The sequence below is a fragment of the Protopterus annectens genome, chromosome 7.part0 (genome assembly GCF_019279795.1).
Source record: "Protopterus annectens isolate FY-2018-M chromosome 7.part0, PAN1.0, whole genome shotgun sequence".
NCBI lineage: Eukaryota > Metazoa > Chordata > Ceratodontiformes > Protopteridae > Protopterus > Protopterus annectens.
In genome coordinates, this window is record NC_056739.1 from 483,972,656 (window position 1) to 483,995,615 (window position 22,960).

The 22,960-nt window shown below is 38.8% G+C and overlaps 1 protein-coding gene across 1 annotated transcript in view; it reads right to left on the reverse strand.

Moving 5' to 3' along the window:
- LOC122806552 (very-long-chain 3-oxoacyl-CoA reductase-like) overlaps positions 1–22,960 on the reverse strand; it is a 389,647-nt gene that overhangs the window by 153,564 nt on the left and 213,123 nt on the right. The gene's annotated exons all lie outside the window — the stretch shown is intronic.

Sequence of the window (22,960 nt, forward strand, 5' to 3'; positions counted from 1 at the left end):
ATGTTGCAATTTGTACTACCTTATTTTATTATATTTATTATATTTTTATACCAGCATTGCCTTTCCTGGACTGAACATAAAATATATACAAAAATATCTATTTGGATTGGTATTCTATCAGTTAACTCATGAAAATAAAATAAAAATAAATTAAATAAATGTGGTTTTGGCATGAACCATGGCAACAATAGCAGGAGAGTGCTGATACTACAGTGTTCCCACTATTTGGATCCAAGGAAGGTCACTCTTCCAGAGTTTGGGACACTTATTGATTTCTAAGATACTGAGGTCAACCCTCAAGAAGATAGCAGCCGTCCTGGCTCCTTACCTAGCTGTCTCCTATAGAAAGCAGTTTGATGGGGAGAAGAGGTTTTTCCTCCACATCCAAACATAGAAAAAGACATAGAGGAACAAGGGCCATTTAGAGAAATAAGTTGGCCAGGGAAATTGTATCCAGAGGCTTTCTCATTTGCATTCACCCTCTTCTCCATATCCGATCACTATTGTCAGATATTCCACCCCATCAAAAGTAGTAGCACAAAAAAAGCACAGATGCTTATCGAAAAGAAAGACTCATCCAGGAAATCCTACTAGTGTGGAAAGGTTTAAGATATTGTTACTGATTTTTTTTTGTGTCCAAGAAAAAAAAGGACCTTAAGCCCATAAAAGTTTCAGTGGCCTAAACAACTTTCTTTCACAAAGGAACTTTTAAATGTTATGACACAGGCCGACCTGCTGTTCTATTAAAAGGATACTGCATGAGCTCTTTGGCCCTGAAAGATGACTACCTGTCCATCAAAACTGGCATGGAATCATGGAGGTTTCTGGGCTTGTGAGTTAGAGCTAGCCATTTTCATTTCCAGAATATTCCATTTGGTCATAGCTTTGCTCTCAGGATGTTCACCAAATGTATGTTTGTAGTTGCAGTCAAATATAGACTGCAAGACTCTAAGGTTTTCCCCAGTCAGGATGCCTGGTTCTCCTTGGCACAGGTAAGTCTTTAACACAGAGAGAATCTGCTTAACCTGTTCTCCTCTGTCTGAGTGACAGTGAATTTAAAAACGTCCCATCTTCATCAAGTTAAAATATAGTCTTCATAGACTGATCTACAGACTATGCTGCATATTGTGCTTTTTTTCTCACTACAAGGTCATGTCCCTACAGCAAGAAATATTTATCACAAAAAACTTGTGTGTTGTTCCAGCTGAAACTTGGGAACAAGGCCCTGAGTGTGATGACAGCATCCTTTTTTAATGATCTGTCTTGACAGACTCCATACAATGTTCCTTCATTGAACATGCAGGGTTCAGCGGTCTCAGAATTCTACCTCTGTCCCCCATGCCACTCTAATGTCCAGGGTATGTTGCTGTTATCTAGCTTGAAGGGTCAGATCAGACAAACCTCTTGACATGGACTTTCAGCTCTGAACTCCATTAGTAATGGTTAATATGGATGGGTCCGCCCTAGGGATGGGAGATAAACACTTGACAGGAAGAGCTTGGAAATCAGAGTAGGCCCATTTACACATAAGCATCTAAGTAATAAAGGCACTGCTTCTGTCTATTTGTGCATTTCAGGACTGTTAATCCAACAGAGTGATTTCCATTTCACCAGACAATCTGACTATTGTCTGATATATCAGCAAACAGTGAAGAGCACCCATTGTGTCATGATGTTGCAGAGATGTGACAGTAGGACATCTTGTCCTGATGTTCTCTGTTTCTAGTGTATATCTGTGGGTAAGCAAACTCCCATGAGTGGCCTTTTGCTCAGATAGTTGCCAAGATGATTTTTTTTGTCTTTGAAGCCTCTTGATCTCTGACATCAAGTGCAACACTTTTTCATTGATCCTTCCTACAGGAAGTTGGTCAAAGGACTTTGTGTCTCATATATGACTGAATGGCCTCCTTTATGGCCCTTCGATACCAATGGTGACAAGGTTTGGCTAGAATCTAATAGCCCCATTTTTGCTCAGACTTGTTTTCCTCCTTTTGAACCTTATCTTCTATGTAAACCTATTAGACTCTAGTATTCAAAAATACTGTTTTCTTACCCATCAGGTAAGTCTTATGCCAGACTCTGTGCTCTGAAACTAACAGTGTGGCTCCTCCAATTCCATTAATGGGTAAGGGTCTAGATTTTTTGTAGTGTTATCAGTTATCACCTCAGCCCACTGACATTCTTTCCAAAAAAAAAAAAAACTGACAGAACAAATGGACTCCCTTTTCCATGTGGGTCACCACCAACAGTTCTGACCTCTTTTCTGTTTTGATTACTAACATTTTCAGGTTATCGGTTGGAACCTTTTCATTCTGGTTTAAGTTATCCCACCAAAGTTCACCTGCCCATCATTTCTGATTACCACTGAGGTCAGGATTCTGTCTTCCCAGTAAAGGTCTGTAAAGCATTTTTCCACCTCTGGCTTTTTATGAGAGATACAGTTCCTTCTTGGACACCTGCTTAATGCCTCATTGATTTTAAATTCTTATCTTGAAAAACTCTATTTTATGCACCCATTATTTCCATTTGAAGAATTACAGTGTTTCAAGCACTCTCTGTAAAACTCCTTACTTTGTTCCTTACAATAAAATGGTATTGCTTAGAACTAACCTATCTTTAATGCCAAATGTTTCCACACAGAATCTAATCAAAATCAGTTAATCTCTCTTTTTCTACCAAAATATATTAATCACAGGGATTATATCTTCCTTTATATGGATGTCTACACAGATACCTTAGGTATTATGTGGAAAAAACTAAACCACTGCCTTTTTCCATAATGCAAACCAAAAAATACCAGCAAAAAAACTGTGTAAATGCAGCCAAACGGCTAAGGAAATACAGCAACAGAAAAACAAAAAAGCTGGACCCGCAAAGCCAGGAGAAAATAACTTTTAATATCTCAAAGTAGAATTCTGAAAAGATTTCAGGTATAACCCTTCTTCAGTGCAGTATAAAACTATCTACAGCACTCTTCTTAAATACACAGAAAGGCACAACCAACCTATCAAAATGTTTAATTAATTAGATAATTAGCTCCTGGCTTTGTGGGTCTGGCATTTTTCCCATAATGCCTCATTAAATGATATCTGTATTGTGGCAGCTTGGTCTTTCTTGAACGCCTTTACAAGGCACTACAAGCTACACATTATTTCCAAGTCTAGATCTTTTGGGGTTGTTTGCATCAGGAACATATTCCCATGACAGTGGCTACCTAGAGGATTTGTTAGCCAGGGACTCTGTCTTAGTGGTATGAAGGATGGACCTGTTCTCATCAAATATGATACTTGTGTACTTATCATGATGATATCTCTACACAGAGGAGGATTAGCTTCAGTGATGTACCCTCGCTCATAACCCACATTGGCATTACATCCCCTCTGTCTTCTCCTTGCCTTCGTTTCTTCTTTTATCCTTTTACTTTTGCAACAACCTCAGAGCTAGTGAGAGATAAGGATACATAGTGCATGATGGGAAGAGAATTGATTAGTGGCAGTATAGGAACATTTTATAAGTGATGAAGTCCTTAATGCTTGCAGCACAAATCCTACTGGTTACAGAACATGGATTTTCTTGCAGATCTATTGTTATGGTCAAGTTCATTAGTCTGATATATGCTATGAATGTCAATGTATTAAACACACAGTATCTCAAACAGTGTGTATTCCTGAGCTTTTACTGCTTTCTTCCACGACTAATGCTCTAGTCTTTATTCATGACCAGTGCCCTGTACTTTTATGTGCAGTTAGGGCTTGCAGTCCAGCTGCATTGTTTTAACACTTTGCCCTCTGCCACTTGCTAATAATTAACCCCCTCTCAGTCAGCCTATTTGTTCACCATCGCCAAGGTGAGGGTTGACTAGGATGGCATCATTAAAGCAGACCTCTGTTTTTTTTTAAGCCTTAATCCCTGCAGCTGCCTAGTAATGGCCTATGAGTAAGGCATGCAGTGAGCAACAGTGCGGCACTGCCCCTCATTTCCACAAAGGCACAATGTCAACTGGACACTGTGACACACACAGGAGGCATCAATTGGCAGTTTTCCTGGTCTCCACCAGGGAAATCCAGTGTAAAGTGCATGTGCCTCTGGACTTGTGCACTCTCTCCCTCCAAAAGATGGTCACACTAATCCTGTCCTGACTGTGACATCAAGCATTCAAACTGCTAATAAAACTTGAGTCTCCAGGGCTTTATCCCTCTATGCCACTGACTCAAGATGCAGCTGTATTGTTTTATTGTAGTCCATAATTAGCTTGTAGCTGAAAAAAAAGGAGTTATGGTCCATTTCATTTACCTGATTAATAAAACTAAAAACTGAGACTTAATAACTATTTGAGTAGCAGCTAGCAGTGAACAGATGGTTGGTGCACGTTCATATAGCAGACAAAGGATTCCATTACAAGTGATTTCTGGACGCTGGCAGACATTTCGCAGTACACAGAAAGGGATGACCTCTTCCAGAATAAATGCACCTAGATACAAGTTCACTGACTGCTGTGGAGCATTTGAAAGGGCAGAAAAAATGGAGACAGTGTGAAACCATTATGAGAAGCAGTCTGAAGTTTGACAATGATTTAATATTTAGATTTCTAAATATAAATATATTTGGAGTATTTTCAGGAAGGTTGGACAATAGCTGGCATTTTCTTGGGACCTATCCCCTTTACAATTTAGAACTTTAAGTTGTTAACTTTTACCTCACTTGTTGACTCTGCTTTGGTAATCATATATCTGTACAAGGGTACAGCTAGGCATACTTTTCATACTTTTTTCTTTACTTTTATCTTGAAAATATGATGGCTTATTAAGCAAACATATATCTACTTAAAAATGTTGCCTCCACAGCAGGTTTGTTAGTTAGTTGCTGAAAAGTATACTAGTTTGTTTAAAAACAATCTTTAAGTGTTGTATGGGACAAAAAGTGAAAATGATACATACATTTATTAAGGGTACAGGGATAGCAGTAGATAAAAAATGCATGTAATTACTAATAGGTTAGGGTAATAAAATAAAGCTCTTAGTACAGCATGAAATTTGCTCGCTAAACACTTGAGCTGACATACTTAATTTAGTTTAAATTTAGCATTATTCAAATAGAAATCAAGTGTTACAGTATCAGTCAGGCAATCTATCTGCGTACTTGTTCATAGGTTCACAGGCGAGTACTAGGCTAATGGCCCTAGAGCCTTCACAAGCCTAGCCCATAGGATTGCCCTGGCATTGTGCTGTTAGTTCCCAGTGCTTGTATCAAGCAGAGCCACTGAAGTGATCCCTGGGGTGAATTTTCTATTTCCTATCCAGTCGTCAAGATTTCTCTTGAAGAGGGCTAGAGAGGTGCTCTGCTTGACATGTAGTGGAAGTCTATTCCAGAGTATGGGCAGTCTCTGGGTTAAGAACCTGTCCCTCCAGCATGTTCTGTTGATTGAGATAATAAGGTTGAGGTCTCTGAAGCATGTGGTGAGGAGGGATTGGGATTTCTTTAGATGTAGCATATCTAACAGGGCTGGGTCAGACATGACTTTGTAAATCAAGCAGAGATCGCCTCTAAGTAGGTGATATGAGACAGAGAATAACTGGATTTTTTTTAGTCTGTTCTTATAGGACATTTGTTTAAGGCCCAGTATCCTCTTTGTGAGGTACTTTTGTGGTCTCTTCAGTTGTTGCAGGTGTTTGGTGAGGTACATGCCAAATGGGGCATTGTACTCTATGATTGGTCTTATGAAGGAGGAGTAGAGGGAGATTATGACCTCCTTCATCTTGGATGTGAAACCCTTGGTAACGAGATGTGCCACATAGAAGGACTTTCTGACCACAATGGCTATGTGGTGATCAAAGGAGAGGTTGCTGTCAACCTGTGTTCCCAGATCTCTTATGACACCTTCAGTGTTCAGTGAATTGCCATCGATGTGGTAATTCATGGACACAGAGTTTTTTCTAAAGGGGATGATGACACATTTTTTGGCATTGAGTTTAGGGCCATGGTTTTGGCACCAATTGTTGGTCTCGGTGAGGCCTTTTTGTGTCAACATCATTTGAGGAGTTAATAATGGCTCCCAGCTTGCAACCATCTGTAACTTGGTCAGCCAGAGACCCTTCATGTTGGCTTGGACTTCAGAGAAGTAAATGCCAAACAGGAGGGGACCCAGGACCAATCCCTGTGGGACACCACTTGTGACTGGTCAGCAGTCTGACTTGGAGTCTGCCACTTTAATACTGTGAGTTCTATCGGTGAGCCAGTTTGCCATCCACCTAGTGACATAGGGGTTGATGCCCAGTTTAGTGAGTGTATCTATGATTCCTGAGTGGGAATGGTATCGAAGGCTTTGGCCAGATCGAGGCAGGCTGTATGAACTACCTTGCCCTCATCTACAGCTCTGGTGACTGACTCGAAGTCAACCAGGTTGAGTAGGCATGATTTACCCTTCACAAAGCCAAATTGCATGGGATCCAGGGTTTGGAGATTCCCTATGTCCTTATTTATTAGGTCCATGATATTGCGCTCCATAGCCTTACATATCAGACTCGTCAGACTAATGGGGCAATAATTCCCAGGGTCTGTAGTTGCTCCCCCTTTATGGAAAGGGATGACTGTAGCAGTGCGCCATTCAGCAGGGACAAAGACTGATGTGAGGCTGTGATTGAATAACTACAATTAGGGGTACAGGGAATAGACAAAGGATGGATGGAATTTACTAGAGGAACCTGGCAAAAGAACCAAGGTATTGGGAATAAATAATTAGAGAAGGGTAGGCTGTAACTATAGATATGATTATTTTGAGCTGCATATGAATTGCATATCTAATCTCTCTTCCCGATCTTTTCTGACCTCATCTGATTGATCCCTATAGTTATCATGCAGTGTTTTATATGCCCTGCTAATTATCCCTTTTTTTAACAGCTTCTGCTCTACATTCAAATAAAAACTCAACCAGTGCAGGTTTTTCACTTAAGATTCCCTTATCCCTCTCTCATCACCTATACTCTAACATCAATCCCTGGTAGGGAATGCAGTCTCTACCCTGAAGTCCAAATGTCTTCTTGGCCTCATCCCACTCTATTACCTTTCCCTCTCTAGTTATTTGCTCCCAATAGCTTGGTTCATTTGCCAGTTTTCTTCAATAAGTTCTAGTCCCCTGTTGCCTATTTTCTTTGCCCCTAATTGCAGTCAGCCCTATTAGCAAAATATCCTTTTTCCAGTCTCATGTTGACTTAACATACGTTCTACTACTTTATAAATATAATAGCCTGCATTATTCTCCTTAAGGAACTGCATCCAAAATCTCACTACCTCCTTATTTGTTGAGCCCCCCCCCACTTTGTCATCATCCCTTTCGACTTTGAATTATAACCTTCTACCTGTGTCATATATATAGCCTTAACTGTGTAGCTCTAAAACATCCCTTCAAATCAGGTAATCCTAAACCACCTTGCTCTTTGGGAGGGATCAACTTATCCCACTTGACCCTTACCTTTTCCCCTCTCAAATAAATTCCTTCAACTCTTTATTAATCATTGTCCACAATTTATCCTCTGATTGGTAAAAGTATGTCTGACCCATATATAAAACTACAGGGACTAAAAACATTTTCACTGCTTATATCTTACTATCCATAAGAAAAAGCTTCCATGTTCTCAGTTTTTGTATTAGTCTCTTCCTGCAGATCCTTAGCTGCCACAACAGAAGGTTTCTTAATCCATACTCTTAAATACTTCATTTTATCGTGTCCTCATAAATATGGGTATTGCTGAACCATTTCATGTGTGGATACATAATTTATGGCTATAGCCTTTATCTTCATTACTTTTATATCTCAAAAATATTTGAAGCTATAAATGCTGTCTATTCTTAATCAACTTTGATGCCTGATCAAATTAAAAGTGAATTCTGGAGGGGTACTTAGAGCAACCACTCTCGTTAGTCCAAACATCTTGGTAGATGCTTTCAAAAATTTACCTATCCCTGATGTTGTATATTTCCTTGGGTCTGCATTTAAATTTGATTTACTTGTCATTATGTTCCACTCTTCTCCCTTTCAAGACATACCTTGATGAAAGGAAATTAATATACTCACTTCTTTCTCTGATCACCTTGTTCTGTTCTGAGTGGGACATACAAATTGGCTATCATAATCTTTCTGTCTCATCTGTATCCCTTCAGAATTACACACTCAGTTTCCTTATTCAACAATTCTTTTTCAACTAACTGAGGGGTTCCACTGGCCAGCAATATTATTGTTTTTCTAGTCTAAGTTCCATTTTAGCTAGCACAGTAGCCATTTCTAAACTCCTGCTTAATCTGTTTATTATATTCTGTTTCATCTAGATGCGGCTCCTGAAGTATAACAACATGGGGTTTCATCTTTCCAAAAAAACACCATAACAATGCGAGTATTTAACCAGATCAATTTATATGTTATCATTCCAAGTTATCATTCTCAAATCCTCAGATAACATCCTTGTGTTATTAACATATGTAGCCTTTGCTTCTCAACCTGTCATATTTTCAAAACAGTGAGTATTTTGTTTCCAAATGAATTTTAATGTTATGTATACATTGTGTGTCTACTTTTTTCTTCAACTTTCTTTTAAGCACTTTTCTTAAAACAAACACTCCAATCTTAATAACTCTATACACTTTGAACATTCATCCATCCAGCCTCAACCCCTTTTCCCCATTTTGCACATATTTACTGATAATTCTTCCAAGATAACAGCTTTAGCTCTTTGTCATGCAGCCCCTCCCCAACTCTTCCTCCAATCAACATGAGGAATAGTATTTAAGCATACCTGTGTGAGTTTTGCAGCATGGATAATATAGCACATATACCCCCTCAACTTTATTTCATCTTTTCTTTGTTTGCCAGGATGGCGACTTATTCTTAATAATAATTGTTTCATTCCCCCAAAACCCAGCATCAAAGCATTTTAAATTAAAAAAAAAACTTTGCAACATACTGTTCCCTTTTGTTTCATTTACATCGAGTTTTGACAGAAATACTTTAAAAATATCTTCAGCATTACATTTTTGAAATAATGACACCACTTGCATTATTACTCACTGCTCATCTTTTGTTTTTGGATTCACAAATTGTAATAAAAATGTTTGAAACTGTTAATAATGCTGATATGCTTGCGCTAGCATTATGCACTCAAAAAAGCTCACTTCTGTCATTTTTATTCAGCTATGTTGTTTTCACAAAATTGTCAATTAGTTTTTCTAACATCAAACAAAATAAGTCAATTAAAATTCTTAATTTTAAAATCATCATATTGCAGTGGTTTATTTTACCCTTCAATTCACCTCCCCATGAAGAACTGCTGTTAGTAATTTACAATGTCTCCTTAACTCCAGTACTTTAACTTGCACTAAACAGCCTCATTATGCCAATTTCTATATTAGCTGCTACAAGCCAGTGCTGCAACTAGGGCACATAGGTTCATAGATTAGTACTAGGCTAGCTGCCCTTGTGGGCCATTTTAAGCCTAGGCAATTATCCCATGTGAGAATCAAACCCTGTAGTTTGTGTTTGTAAGGTGAACACCTTAACCATCATGCCAACCTCCTCACATTTCTAGTCATACTTTGTGATTCCACACTTCTAGCCAGTCAAATCATGACTTATTCGTTCATGCATGATCACTGATTGGAACTCCCGAATCTATGAACCAGATCAATGAAACACATTTTTACAGCAATCAAAGATAATCAGTTGGCAAAAGTTAACTAAGTGAAATGGTTTAAGTAAAACAGAGTACTTTTTCAATCTTTAAAAATCTAAGTTTTTCTCCCTAATTGAGCTCTCCAGCTTTACAGATTCAGTCTGCCGTATTTCTGCTCTGCTTTGGTGGTGGCAGTCTGTAGCTCTGAGTCTGAGCTCTTGGTTTTCTTGCCAGGGAAATGGTTATCCAAGCACCATTTTTCTTGTAAACAATGGGAAGGGATCTTCTCAGATGCAGTTTCACATTTCGTGAACATATCTCAGACTAATACTGCCCCAGCATCCCTTGCTGATACTGGCTGATCGTTACAAGTGCAGCTTTGGACTCTAGGTAGGTTTTTGCTGCTCCTGAATATATGGCCTTGAAATATGCAGGCTAAAGAACCTTTAATTTGTTTTTCCCTACTGCTTCTCATTGCAGGAATACACTGATTTCTTCTTAGCCTAGTAAATGCCATATAGCCATTATCCAAATATATACAAGCATCTCTCAGCTTCAAAGTCTTCCCATTTCCCACAACTTTGTTAACAGCAGATATTTTAGTCGATAAGTCTGTACTTTCACAATTCTGGACTTGAGATACTTTTTCACTGCCCCATTACCAGGCAAAAATATCAAATGTGTTCTCTCCAACATCAGTTCCTGTGCAGACAGCCTTGTCCATGTGTGGATTAACTCTTTGATAGAAAAGCTCTTTGATAAAATAAAACAATTATTTTCCTCTGGCTTTACAGGGTAACATACAAAATGCAAATCCCCCCTTCATCAGAGTGTCTTCCAGTGCAGTTTTTGTTTTGTTTTTTTTTCTTCACAGTTCTTCCTGCATCCATCTTGTGAGAGTGACTGGACTGTATCAGAGTGATTAGTAGCATACTTTCTCTCTTTACCAGACTCTTTTTATTTGTAGTGACATAGTCTGTCATTTCTCCACTGATATTCAATGTTTCATTGAACATTTTGTCAGTTTTGTCCCAGTGGCAGATGTAGTAACTTCAATAATAACTGATTTTTCAATATAACCATGTTTTTTGAAACCTTCTCCTATGAGATGGCATATAGCTGCTCTCTAGAACACATTTCAGGTGGAGACTCCATTGTGAGACACAGATGTGTCCCTCATCAGGCTGGATAAGGAGGAAGTCATGGTTAGTTGTTTATCAGGTGCCAGAATCCGCCATATCACCCATACACTCAAGTCTCTCAACAAGTACTGTTATGACTCTGTCATAGTCCCTGTTGGCATGAATGACTTGAGACGTACCTCCCTGGACTATATGAAGAGAGACATGATTGAGCTCACTGAGTGTGTATTTCATTATACGTTAGTATATTCCTAGCCTTAAGCAGCATTCTACTGTCACCCAGAATGATGCCTCAATACAAACAGAAAATGATAGACTTTAACAATTGGCTTAGTTTCTGTTATCATTCCAAGGGGATCCAGTACCTGACAGCCTAGGATGACATGATTGGCAAACCATGATGCTTTGCCAGAGATGGCCTGCATCTGTCTCCCTTGGGCTTCAGGCTCTTGCCTCCCCCATAGTGCCTTTTTTAGGCAATGCCATGAGGTCAAAACTACCAACATGAACATTTCATCAAAATGTAAATTAAAGGTCATGCTGCTAAATGCTAGGAGTCTAAACATGAAACTGCACTCATTGCAAGCATTCTTAACCCTGGAAGATGCTTGCATTTGTACAGTCACAAAAACATGGTTCAAAGTTGTGGAGAGCACCCCAGCCATACCAGGTTACTCATCCTGTCATACATTCAGACTCCAAACCATGGGTAGCAAAGCAAAAGGAGGTGGAGTTGCAATATATAATAAAGACATACACACCTCCAGACTGGTCAAACAGTATGATGCACAGGAAACACTCCAGGTGCAGTTAACAATTGACAAGACCCCTTTTCAAATCATAGCTAGCTGTAGGCCGTCAACTTTGACTCAAGATGTCCACTCCACCTATCTGGACCTCTTCGAATCTATCAAGATTCAACCCTTTACCCTGATCCTGGGTGAATTTAATTACCCAACCATAGACTGGAAAAAATACTCATGCCAAAACACAAATGCCCAGAGATTCTTTGATTTTGTCAATGCAAATGCCTTGGACCAATTGGTCAACACCCCAACAAGAGGTGAAAATATCTTGAACTTGATATTAACCAACATGAGTAACCACTGCAGCATAATCTAGAGTGTCATCATCCCTGGTAAGATCCAACCACAAATTGGTCACTTTCAAAGTCACCACCCCCCCCCCCCCCCTCACAGCTAGGGTCAAACAAAAAAACTTTTCCAAAGCTAATTACAACCTCCTGATGGAAGGTATAAACAGCTTCACAGCTTCCTCCCCCTCCATAGGAACTGACACATATGTCCAAACCTGTACCAAAGTACTATATGAGCATTTATATGGCTGCATGGAATCAGGAATACCCGACAGGACAAAATCCTCCTCCTCAAGGAAGAGGAAACCTGTCTGGTGGACATCTGCAATAAATAAACTCTATAATAAAAGGAAAGAAAATGCTGTCCAGGATCAAGAAGGAGCAGGTGCCTAATTGGAAGCAATCTCTCACCCTCAGCAAGCAAATAACAGCACTAGTGAAACCCTCCAAAGCAAACTTGGAGTCCAAACTGGCCACATCTACTTAAGACAATCATAAGGCTTTCTTCACATATGTTTGCAGTCTCAAGGGAAGCACCCAGATCTGCTCAGAACTGGTGGTCAAGGACACCACATACACAAATGCTGTAGATATAGCCAACCTGCTGGCAGACAGGTTCATTAAAAACTTCACTACTCTGTCCTCCCATCAGTAAAACAGGACATCCCCAGTACCTGCCCCCCTCCCCTTATCTCTAGGGAGCAAGTCATCACTGCCATCTCAAATGCAAAAATACAGCCTCCATGGGACCCAATAACATCCCAGGCTGCATCCTACATGAACTCAGGCAGGAACCTGCAGCACCATTAGGCACCCTATTCAACCAAAGCCTGAGTACTGGCTTTGTCCCAGTCAAGTGGAGGGCAGCCACTGTCATCCCTTTGCACAAAGGTAGAGCATCACCAATCCTATAAACTATAGACCCATCAGCCTAACTAGCCTGATCTGCAAGGCCATCGAGTGGATTATCATGGACCTCATTAACAAGAACATTGGCAACCTCCAGACACTCGATCCCACACAGTTTGGTTTCATCAAGGGGAGGTCATGCCTGTTAAATTTGGTCGACTTCTTTGAGACAGTCATCAAGGCCATGGACGAGGGGAAGACGGTCCACACCGCTACCTTGACCTGGCTAAAGCCTTCGATACTATTGCCCACTCAGGTATAATACATAAACCCTCTCAATTAGGCATCAATTCATATGTTACCAGATGGGTAGCAAACTGGCTCACTGATAGAACCCACCTAGTCAAAATAGAGGAACCCACCTCAAGCATTAGACCCATAATGAGTGGTGTAGCCCAGGAATTGGTCTTGGGGCCTCTGCTGTTTGGGATATACTTTTCTAAAGTGCAGACCAAAACCAGTGGGATATGCCTGACCAAGTTTGCAGATGACTGCAAGCTGGGTGCTGTCATCAATTCCCCTAGTGATGTGGACATCCTCCAAGAGGATCTCACCCAAATAAATGACTGGTGCCAGAAACGTGGCCTCAAACTGAATGCCAAAAAATGCAACATCATCCCCTTTGGGGAGAGTGATGTCCCCACAAATTATCACATTAACAACAAGGTCCTAAGCACACAATCATTCATGAGGGACTTGGGCACCCAGGTTAATAGAAAATGTTTGGCCACCATATTGCCTCCATTGTACGGAAAGCTTTCTACATGGCCCACCTCATTAGTAAGGGTATCTCATCCAGGGACAAGGTGGTCATAACAGCCCTGTATTCTTCCCTTATAAGACCCATTACTGGGTACAATACCCCTTTCAGCATGTACCTCACAAAGCACGTACTGCAGCTGGGGAGACCACAGAGGTTCCTCACCAGGAGAATCCAGGGCCTCAAACATCTGCCCTACATAAGCTAAAGGCCCTGTCCCTCTATTCAATCTGCAACAGAGGTGACCTCTGTCTGGCATATAAAGCAATCTCAGACCCCACCCTGATGGGACTGCTGCATATCCACAAGTTAAGCTCCACTCAAGTAACCCACATGCACAACCTCAATGTCTGTGACATCAATAGGACTTGTTGGCAGGACAAATTTGTGCCCCAGACACTCCCTCTTTTGTGGAATAGACTCCCTCTCCATGTCAAGCAGAGTACCTCATTAACCCTTTTTAAGCGCAACCTGGATAACTGGAAGGGGAACAGAAAATACACTCCAGGGATTCCACTGCTGGACAGTGGCACAGGGTGCTGACTTGTTGGAACATGGGCAAAATTCTTGGCTAGGCTTGTAAGGGCCTCAGGGCCAATAGCCTAGTAAATTCCTATGATCCTATGAAAACAACAGCATTTTTTTTCCAGTTAACACTCTCTTCTGTTTAGTTCTTCAACATCTTAATGGATGGCAGCAAACTAAATAGAAGAAATTCTTACCCATGGAACTTCAACATAATTGTCACTTGGATTGTTTTACAAGGGCTAGATCCTTCGTATTGTAATATATCAATGCTTTGTGGCTATTTAAACCACTTATTTAATTTGGTTCTGGCTTGTTCATTAATCAGAGTTTCTCAGCAGTCTCTGCTTGTATACAAACCTTTCTACAAACAGCAGCAACTGAACCCTCTGTCAAGTTAAGTCCTTCCTAAAAGGAAATGTTCATTTAAGACAGCCAAGAAGACATTCCAGTTCCCCTTAATATTTATTATTTTATTTATTTTATCGACATTTGATTACTGAGAAATTCCTACAAGGTAGGTGCCCATTTTCAGTAGAGGGCTAGGAGGAAAGCTTCAGATATTACAAAAACATGTTATGGGTTCAGAGGGAAGTACTAGGCTAGCTGTCCTTGTGGGCCATTTTTAAGTCTAGGCAAATTCCCTTTTTGTGCTCAAAATAACCTGTCCCATTTGTTTATAGATTGGCCTTACTCATCCCATGACTGATAATTATATATTACCCCTAATAAGAATAACTGGGAGCATACCATAGATAATTTGAGAGGACCCATGCAACGGATAAAGCATTTGAGAGCTACCTTGGTCCATTAGTAGTACAGGGTGCAGACCTGGGGTAAATTATCTGTTTCTCATCCATAGAGCTAAGTTGCACTTGAAAATGGACAGGGATGAACTTTCTTTTATGTGGATGGGGAGTCTGTTCCACAGCTGTGGTATCCCATGCAAAATATACCTGTCCCTCCAAACCATTCTGCTGATGTTGCAGAAGAGGTTTACATCCCTAAACTACTCAGATGCCACTGGACTTGCTGATGTTCAGTAAATCTATCAGTAATGATCAGAAGATGCCTTGTATGCCAGACACATGTCACCTCTTAGCAGTCTGTAGGATTCTGAGCATAGTGACAGGACTTTGAGTCAGTCCATGTAGGACATGTTGTTTAGGCCTTGTATCAATTTAGTAAAGTATGTCTGTGGGCATTCCTGTTTTTGCATGTGTCTGAACATGACAAACAGGCTATTATATTCAATGACTGGCCTAATGAAGGCTGAGGAAAAGGAGACAATCACATTCCTAGATCTAGGTACAATCCCTTTGTTTATAAACTGTGTAATATAGAAGGACTTTCTTAAAACAATAGACACATGTTGGTCAAAGGTCACTGTCCAAATAAGTTCCACACAGCTGGTCAGCTCTTAAGGAAGCAGTGTCAATATGGTTGTTCCCTGGCATAGATCACTTCCTAAAAGATAAAATAATATATTTTTGTCATTTAGTTTCAGACCATGATTTTGACAACAATTATTTATTTGAGACAATCCTTCCAGCAGGATTACCAAGTCATTTGGGGATTCAGTGTTGTGGAGGTAATTTCCTCTATTTTGATTATCTGCATCCTATCTGTGTGCCAGTTGGCAATCCAGCGAATGACATATGGGTTTATTCCCAGTTTATTTTTTATACTATGCCTGAGTAGGAAATGAGTCAAAAGCTTTGTCCAGGTTGAGGTATGTAGTATTTTGCCTTCATCCATTGCTTTGGTGACCTGCCCTTAACGAATCCAAACTGAGATGGGTCCAATGTTTGGAAATTCCCTATGCTTTGACTGATTAATTTTATGGCTTTGCATATGAGGCTGGACAGACTTCTAGGTCTGTAATTGCCTGGGTCTGTGAAAGGTCCTCCATCACACAGGGGAATGACTATAGTTGTTCTCCATTAACTTGGCACAAAACCTGTATGGTGGCTTAGATCAAACAATGTTATTAAGGGTGTGGCTATATTGTGCTTCATGCTGTTTAAGATGCATCCAAATATATTGTCAGGATCCACTGAGGCAGTATTTTTAGCTTTTGATAGCACTTTTTAAGATTTGGTCTTGTGATAGTTGGAGGTGAGACAGTATCAGGTTTATCTTAAAGGGTAGACATAGGAGAGAGAGGGGTAAAGTTAGAACTAAATGTACTGGCCAGTACGTTCTCCATATCGTCACCCTCATTGTGGGTAACATTATTCACAATTAGCTCAGCAAATTGCTGTATTGTTTTTGAGATTACAAACATAACTAAAAAATGCCTTGTGATTGTCTTTGGCTTGGGTAGCTATTTTAGCCTCAAACTTGACTTTGATGCATTTTGTTAAGCTCCTAGGTTTGTTTGTTTCAGTGACAAGGGCTCTAGCATTCTGGGAATTACTCTTCTTACTTTTGGTCCAAATTATTTTATTTTTATAATAAAGCTAGATGATATTATGGTTCCACCATGTGGGTTTGTTTCCGGGGTTTGCCCTGCACTTGTTCATACGGGGTACAGCAGCATCTTTACAGCTGTTTACATGGTGCTGTAGAATGGTGGTAGTGTACATTTCTATGTATTTAGTGTTAGTGACAGTAACTAGGTTTGGTGGCGATCTGAGGCTTGCCAAAGTATTACTTAGGAGTAGACAGCTAGTCTTAAAAAAATTCTAAAGTTACCTTGTGTGGAAGTGATCTCTGGTTTCAGTTTTATTTCAAAGGAGACTGCCTCATGGTCAGACCTAACAAGTTATGAAGATTCATAAGGGATGGTGCAACATATTCCCATATTTGAAATTTTTGTTATGGAAATTACCTTTATCTTTCTTTGCACAAGCAGATTCAGTAGATATAAAATATCTCATAAAGAATAGTTTTTGATTGTCATTGACTCAGGTAGAAGGATTTCACTTATAGACTGTCATGTATAAACCATCTTGCATAGTCTTTTATAAGTAAAGAGTTTCAATGAAGACAGATTTAACTTTCATGCTAAATGTTGGATATTAACAATTACTACGAATCATTCTAAATAACTACAATTCTTTTATCCGCACTTCCATTATAAAAGGTAAAATCTCCTGCATGTTTTTGATCTGCTTAAACAATTTTGATATTACACCAGAACAGTTAGTGAGCTCACAGAAATTGGTAAGAGATTTTTTTATTATTCAAGAAATCCCTGGGCAGTGTATTACACTTTTTTTGCAGAGGTTTATTACAATGTAACAAAGTCAGGGCGCTTCTGCAGAATCAGCAGCATGCTTTGTGAATGTTTCTACACAAGTTTACCAGCCACTACAAGTTGCTGGCACAATCAAGAGGTTAGGCAGGCTTTGGTATGGTTGTGGTACAGTATATCCATATACTGCCCAGCAATCTATCCAGTGGTTATCGTTTACAGTTACAGTGACCCTCCATGAAATAAACAGATCAGTTGTTTAATGTAGTATAACAGTAACATCTTCCAGGAGAAGTCACTGTAACAGTCCTTCCCATAAGGGAGTTTTACAAAGTTTATTAGAACTGTATTATTTACAATGTTTTAAATTTACTGATTTGAATAGTTGCATTAGTTATATTGTTTTACAAATGATAACAGTCAGTAACAAAATATATTTCCCTGTGGAAGCTAGAAAGGCTGAGACAGTAGAATAAATCTCCTAGCATTATTGACTGTGTTACGGTAACTCATGCACTAATCAAGGTTCCATAGAAGGTTGCCACAAGTCAAACATTGGTCCTCATAGGCATAAAAGGAGAAGTGAAGAACGCAATGGTAAATAAACCCAAATGTCATAATTTGCTAAAACCATGACCTGTCCTTGAAGCAGTACTGCTATGGTAAGTATATTACACAGTGTACTTTCTCTTTCATGAAGACTTTATCTCTAGCTAGGAACATTTCTAATGCAATTTTGGAAGGTAGTAATTCTAGGTTCTGTTCATGTTTAGTTCTCCTCTTTTCTTTTTGGTTTTATTTTTTTTTTATTTAATTTTTTTTTTACTAGGGATGTTGTGTCATAGGTGAGGAAAACAGGATCTTCCAAGGAGCTTCACTCTTAAATAAAACATTCAGTTAATACCAGGTTTGAACAATAATTTAGATTATAATTAAAAAAGAAACCATGGATGCCTTTCAGTAAATAAAGAAGTTATTTATATAATAACACTTTACGTGTTGCCATTCATTTTTACATTTGTTAACCGGGAAATTCCGACTGGACCAGGTAGTATACCAAATGCCATATTTTGACAGCAGTTCTTAACACTTCTGATATGAACAGGATGAGTGTATAGTTAGAGAAAAAGAAAGCCTTTTAGCTGGGGTTTTCCCATTGAACAAATTCTGAAATAAGTTAAATATTAATAATCAGTTCATGAAGGTAGGGATACACCTAATTATGTTACAGTAAAGGTCCATTCAAGTGAAGAATAAGTCTGAAAATAGTAATACTTCAGATAGAATAATATCTAAGCAGTGTGTGGTGAGTGCTGAGATAGAAAGGATTATAATATCTGACTGGGATACATTTATAATAAACAGAGTGGTAGCCAGTTTTTTGTGGATAAAGGGTCCAGCTTTTACATACAAGCTGGTTACAAACATGAAAAAGTTTATTCAGTAAGCATATTCTGTGTGTGTGTGTGTGTGTATATATACATATGATGATTTAACAGAACCACATATTTATGTTTATCTGGAACCTTACAAGAAATATTTTTTTTCTTTAGATGTACCTGTTTGACCTAACTACAGAAGTATATTTTCAGTGTAGTTTGTATGATAGCAGCTTCATTTCATTTTACTTCATTTTTGCTTTTTCATGTTTTTCTTGTTTCTTCCAGCAGTTTTAAGTGACAGCTGAGCTTTGGGTGCTTGTCACAAGCTATGGAGGGTAAAAACATATTCATCTTGAAAATTCTGTCTGATTTTCTCCACAAGCACAACTGTTCAATCTGAGTGAAAAGGTATATTTTCATTGTGTCTTCTGCATTTTATTTTAAATGGCTTAATTTTTGTTGCATTTGTACCATCCCTTCCAACACTTTTGGTGGTTCAAGGTGCTTGTCAGAGTCTAAGAAACGTAAAAGCATATTCATAGTGAGTGGCCGTGAGTGACGCAAAAATACATCTCTGTGATATTTGCTGGGTGGCCATCATAGACAGGATCAAGAGGTAAAATGGGAGACTCTTAATTATTTAAATGTTCAAATAACTTACTTAATGGTTTAGACTGTGACTGTGATATTCTGATTTTACATAAGCTACTGTAGTACTGGCAGGTACTTAACTGTACTAAACTTTTGTACTGCTGTTGCTGTTTTAACATATTTATTTTAACTTGTTTAAGTAAACATACCTCAAGACTGTGGTGGTTTTGCTGCGGTAGCGTTGTCGCCTCACAGTTAGACGTTGCCCGTTTGATTCTCATTTAGAGCGTCTTCTGTGTGGCAACATGCATGAATGGGCATTCCTTCGTTGAAGGTTGTGTGTTAGGCCTGGCAAGCCAGCATGTAAAACTCTACTGCCAATCATTAGTGGACCGGAGTTCCGCTGTGGCGACCCCTAACCGGGAAAAGCCGAAAGACACAAACAAAGTAAACATGCCTCAAGGTTAAATCACTCCACTGTTATTAGTTTGTCATTGCATACTTGAGCTTGTACAATATTCAAGCTATTATATTGTATGTGTGCATGAATATGATTATGTAGGAATTGAAATATCCAAATGCTGATGTAACTAACATAGACAGCAAAAGGTTGACAAAAAAAAAATGTGACAGGTCACCAAGCATGCACCAAGGAATAAGTTTGGAGCATGCAGGTGAAAAACTTGTGCACCCCATAGCCCCTAATAAATATATATTCTAACTCTGAGATTGCACAATACCAGGAATAGGACATATTCTCGAAATCCCAGTAATGCAATCATTTCACACACCTGTCAGACATGTTTTTAGTTGATCAAATTATATCAGCAAAACATATGTCAACTTTAACGGCAATTGACTAAATTACTGGCTCCCATGTAAGTGTGTGTGTGTGTGTGTGTGTGTGTGTGTGTGTGTGTGTGTGTGTGTGTGTGTGTGTATGTGTGTGTGTGTGTGTGTGTGTGTGTGTTTTAGCTCTGTTCTGAAGGTTGTGTACTCTGCTAAATGATTGTTTGAATTCTGCTGTAGCACACACTGCTAAATATAACACTGACAATAGATGATTTGGTCAAATTGACTAATGGTAATGTGACACCCCAAACCCAAGAGAAAATGGGGAAAAAGGGGGTTGATGATGAAAACTTAACAGATTTAATAACCAATTAGAGCTTCTAAGGAAGGATGAGGGTAGTAGCAATGCTGACAGGATTATCAGTGTACAAAAGTCAGGACAGCTCAAATTAATTCATATTGCACACTTATGGGGAATTTCAGACAGGAATGCTGTACTGATGACATCTCAGTAAACATGAGCTGTATCAAATGATTCTACTAGTAATACAGTCTTTACAAGGCATATAGGAGAATCAAAACACTAAGTCTGTAGCAGAATCACTGACGTATAATGAAACACATCCTGAAAATGTTAAAAAAGCCACATTACATTCTTCACTTAGGGAACATATAAATGTGGGTTGGTACTCTAAAAGGCAATGTTTTCCAAATCACCCTCACAATTTAAGTGATGACCCCCTTGAAGGTATGTCAAAACAAAATATGAGTACTGTTCCTCAGGATTTGCCACTTAACAGCTACCCCTCACAAGCTTCTGAGGTTGAGGTGCTATGCCACATAAGGTGCATGACGTAACACACGCTGACAATCCTGGGAAAAGAAAATGAAGAGGAGAGAATATGGGGGAATTGTTACCCCTGGATATCTTTAAATTTGCAAAAATTCCCACAATTCTTAAGGAAGAAGGAGTCTCCAACATTGGGGATATTTTAATATTAGGGAATCCCATGTTAAGAAAGGTTGTTTAACTTCTAAAAAAATCTGCAGAAAGAAAGAGTAGCAGTATTATGCTTATGGAGGATTAAAACTTTTTGATATTAAAACTACTCTAAATAAATTTATTATGGGTATCCTACATTATAAATACATTATATTATTTATGCAGGTATAGGTGACTTTTATGTCACACCCCTTGCTGATATGATTCTGAATGCAAAGTGAAAATAACATTTATTGATACCTTTCCTTCTCCAGGATTGACACACTGTCAATATACAAAATACATATATTTTAACAATTGGTTTAGGTCATTTGACCTGTGAAAGGATGAATGGGGCATATACTGGGAAGATGCCATCTTTGACTATGTCATGCTTTCTATGATCTGACTGCATTTGAGTTAGACAGGAGGGTTTGACTGTACTGCCACCTGTGGATAAAACATTTTTTAGATAAATATGTAGCTTTTTTTCAGTAATGAGAAATACTGGTAATTATTGAAGCTGGAACCTTTAAAACTCTTCATATATAATTTCCAGATTTTAACCAAATTTGAATGTTGGCAAGACTGGATCCAGGCTAGGGAAATAATAATAATAACAGCTCATAAAACTGTCCGAGGCTCAGTCATTGTAACAGACCAGGAATATGAAATACTAGTGGTACATATTATTAAAGTTACCAAAACTCCAATACCAAATTTAGATTGACAGGGTCTTATCATCATACAGGTGTGAATTCTGAGTTTCATGAAGAATGGCTAAAAAATAATGAATCGCTCAGACAACAGGTCTACAATCCTACCTTGAAACTAATTATCCATTCTTTGACTGGAACAGTACGGCTAATGGTACCCATCATGAGGCAAATTTTAAAGTACAGCTTGCAAACAAGAAATACAACAAGAAAAGCTTCTTCAGGTATTTCAGTACATCTGGTGTTTGACCCCTTAGAACAGCTACTGCATTCATTGTGTACTTTATGAAGGCAGCTTCCTTCTTCCATGCACAATATACTGTGTGACATTTAGCACATCTGATGTAAGTTGTCCTTCAGTAGATAATACCAGTTATGCTGCTTTACAGAAAATAAACAAAAACACCAATATGAGCCCTGGTAAAATTTTTGGCTTTTTTGATTAAACAAATAAAATATATTTTGCTGAAAATTTCCAGGCATATATTTACATTCCTATTACAATACTGACCCGTTCCAATGGTCTGGAAGATAACATTGTGTGTATTCACTAAGGTGGACAGCAGAGTTGATTTGTCATCCAATCAGTTTTATATCAAGCACTTTGGAAGGGTTTTTAAAGATGTCTCAATTTTATTGATGACAACCAAAATATATTCTTTGTCAGAAGATACTATACAGTATGGATTTTTTTTCCATGGAAGGTCTGCCTAATATATTTGGTGGATTTTTATGAGCCTGTTCCAAATGCTTTAGATTTTGGACTTTTAGTAATAATTTTTCATTTAGACTTAGCCCGTGACTTCAACTCATTGCCATATACTATTATTAACAGCTTAATAACTTTAAAGGTTAATTCACACACAGTTACCTGGATTATAGACTAGTTAACTAACAGGTTTAACAGAGTAACATTACTGAACTGGGGTCTTACTGGATTGTACTTCAGAATGGATGAGGATGGACCAAGGTATCCTCCAGGGATCTCTTCCAGGACCTGTTTTGCTTATTCAAAAATTTTTGGACCCATACTGCCATTGATGTCAGGACCTTAATCCTGGAAGTCTCATCCTTGGAGGTTTCCCAGTGTACCCACACTGGGAAGGCCTGTCTTTTTCTCACTTTGGTGAATGCTCCTGTGTATGAGGACTCCTGCTCCAGATACAGATTTCTAAAGGGATGAAACTTGCAAGATAGGCAAAGTGAT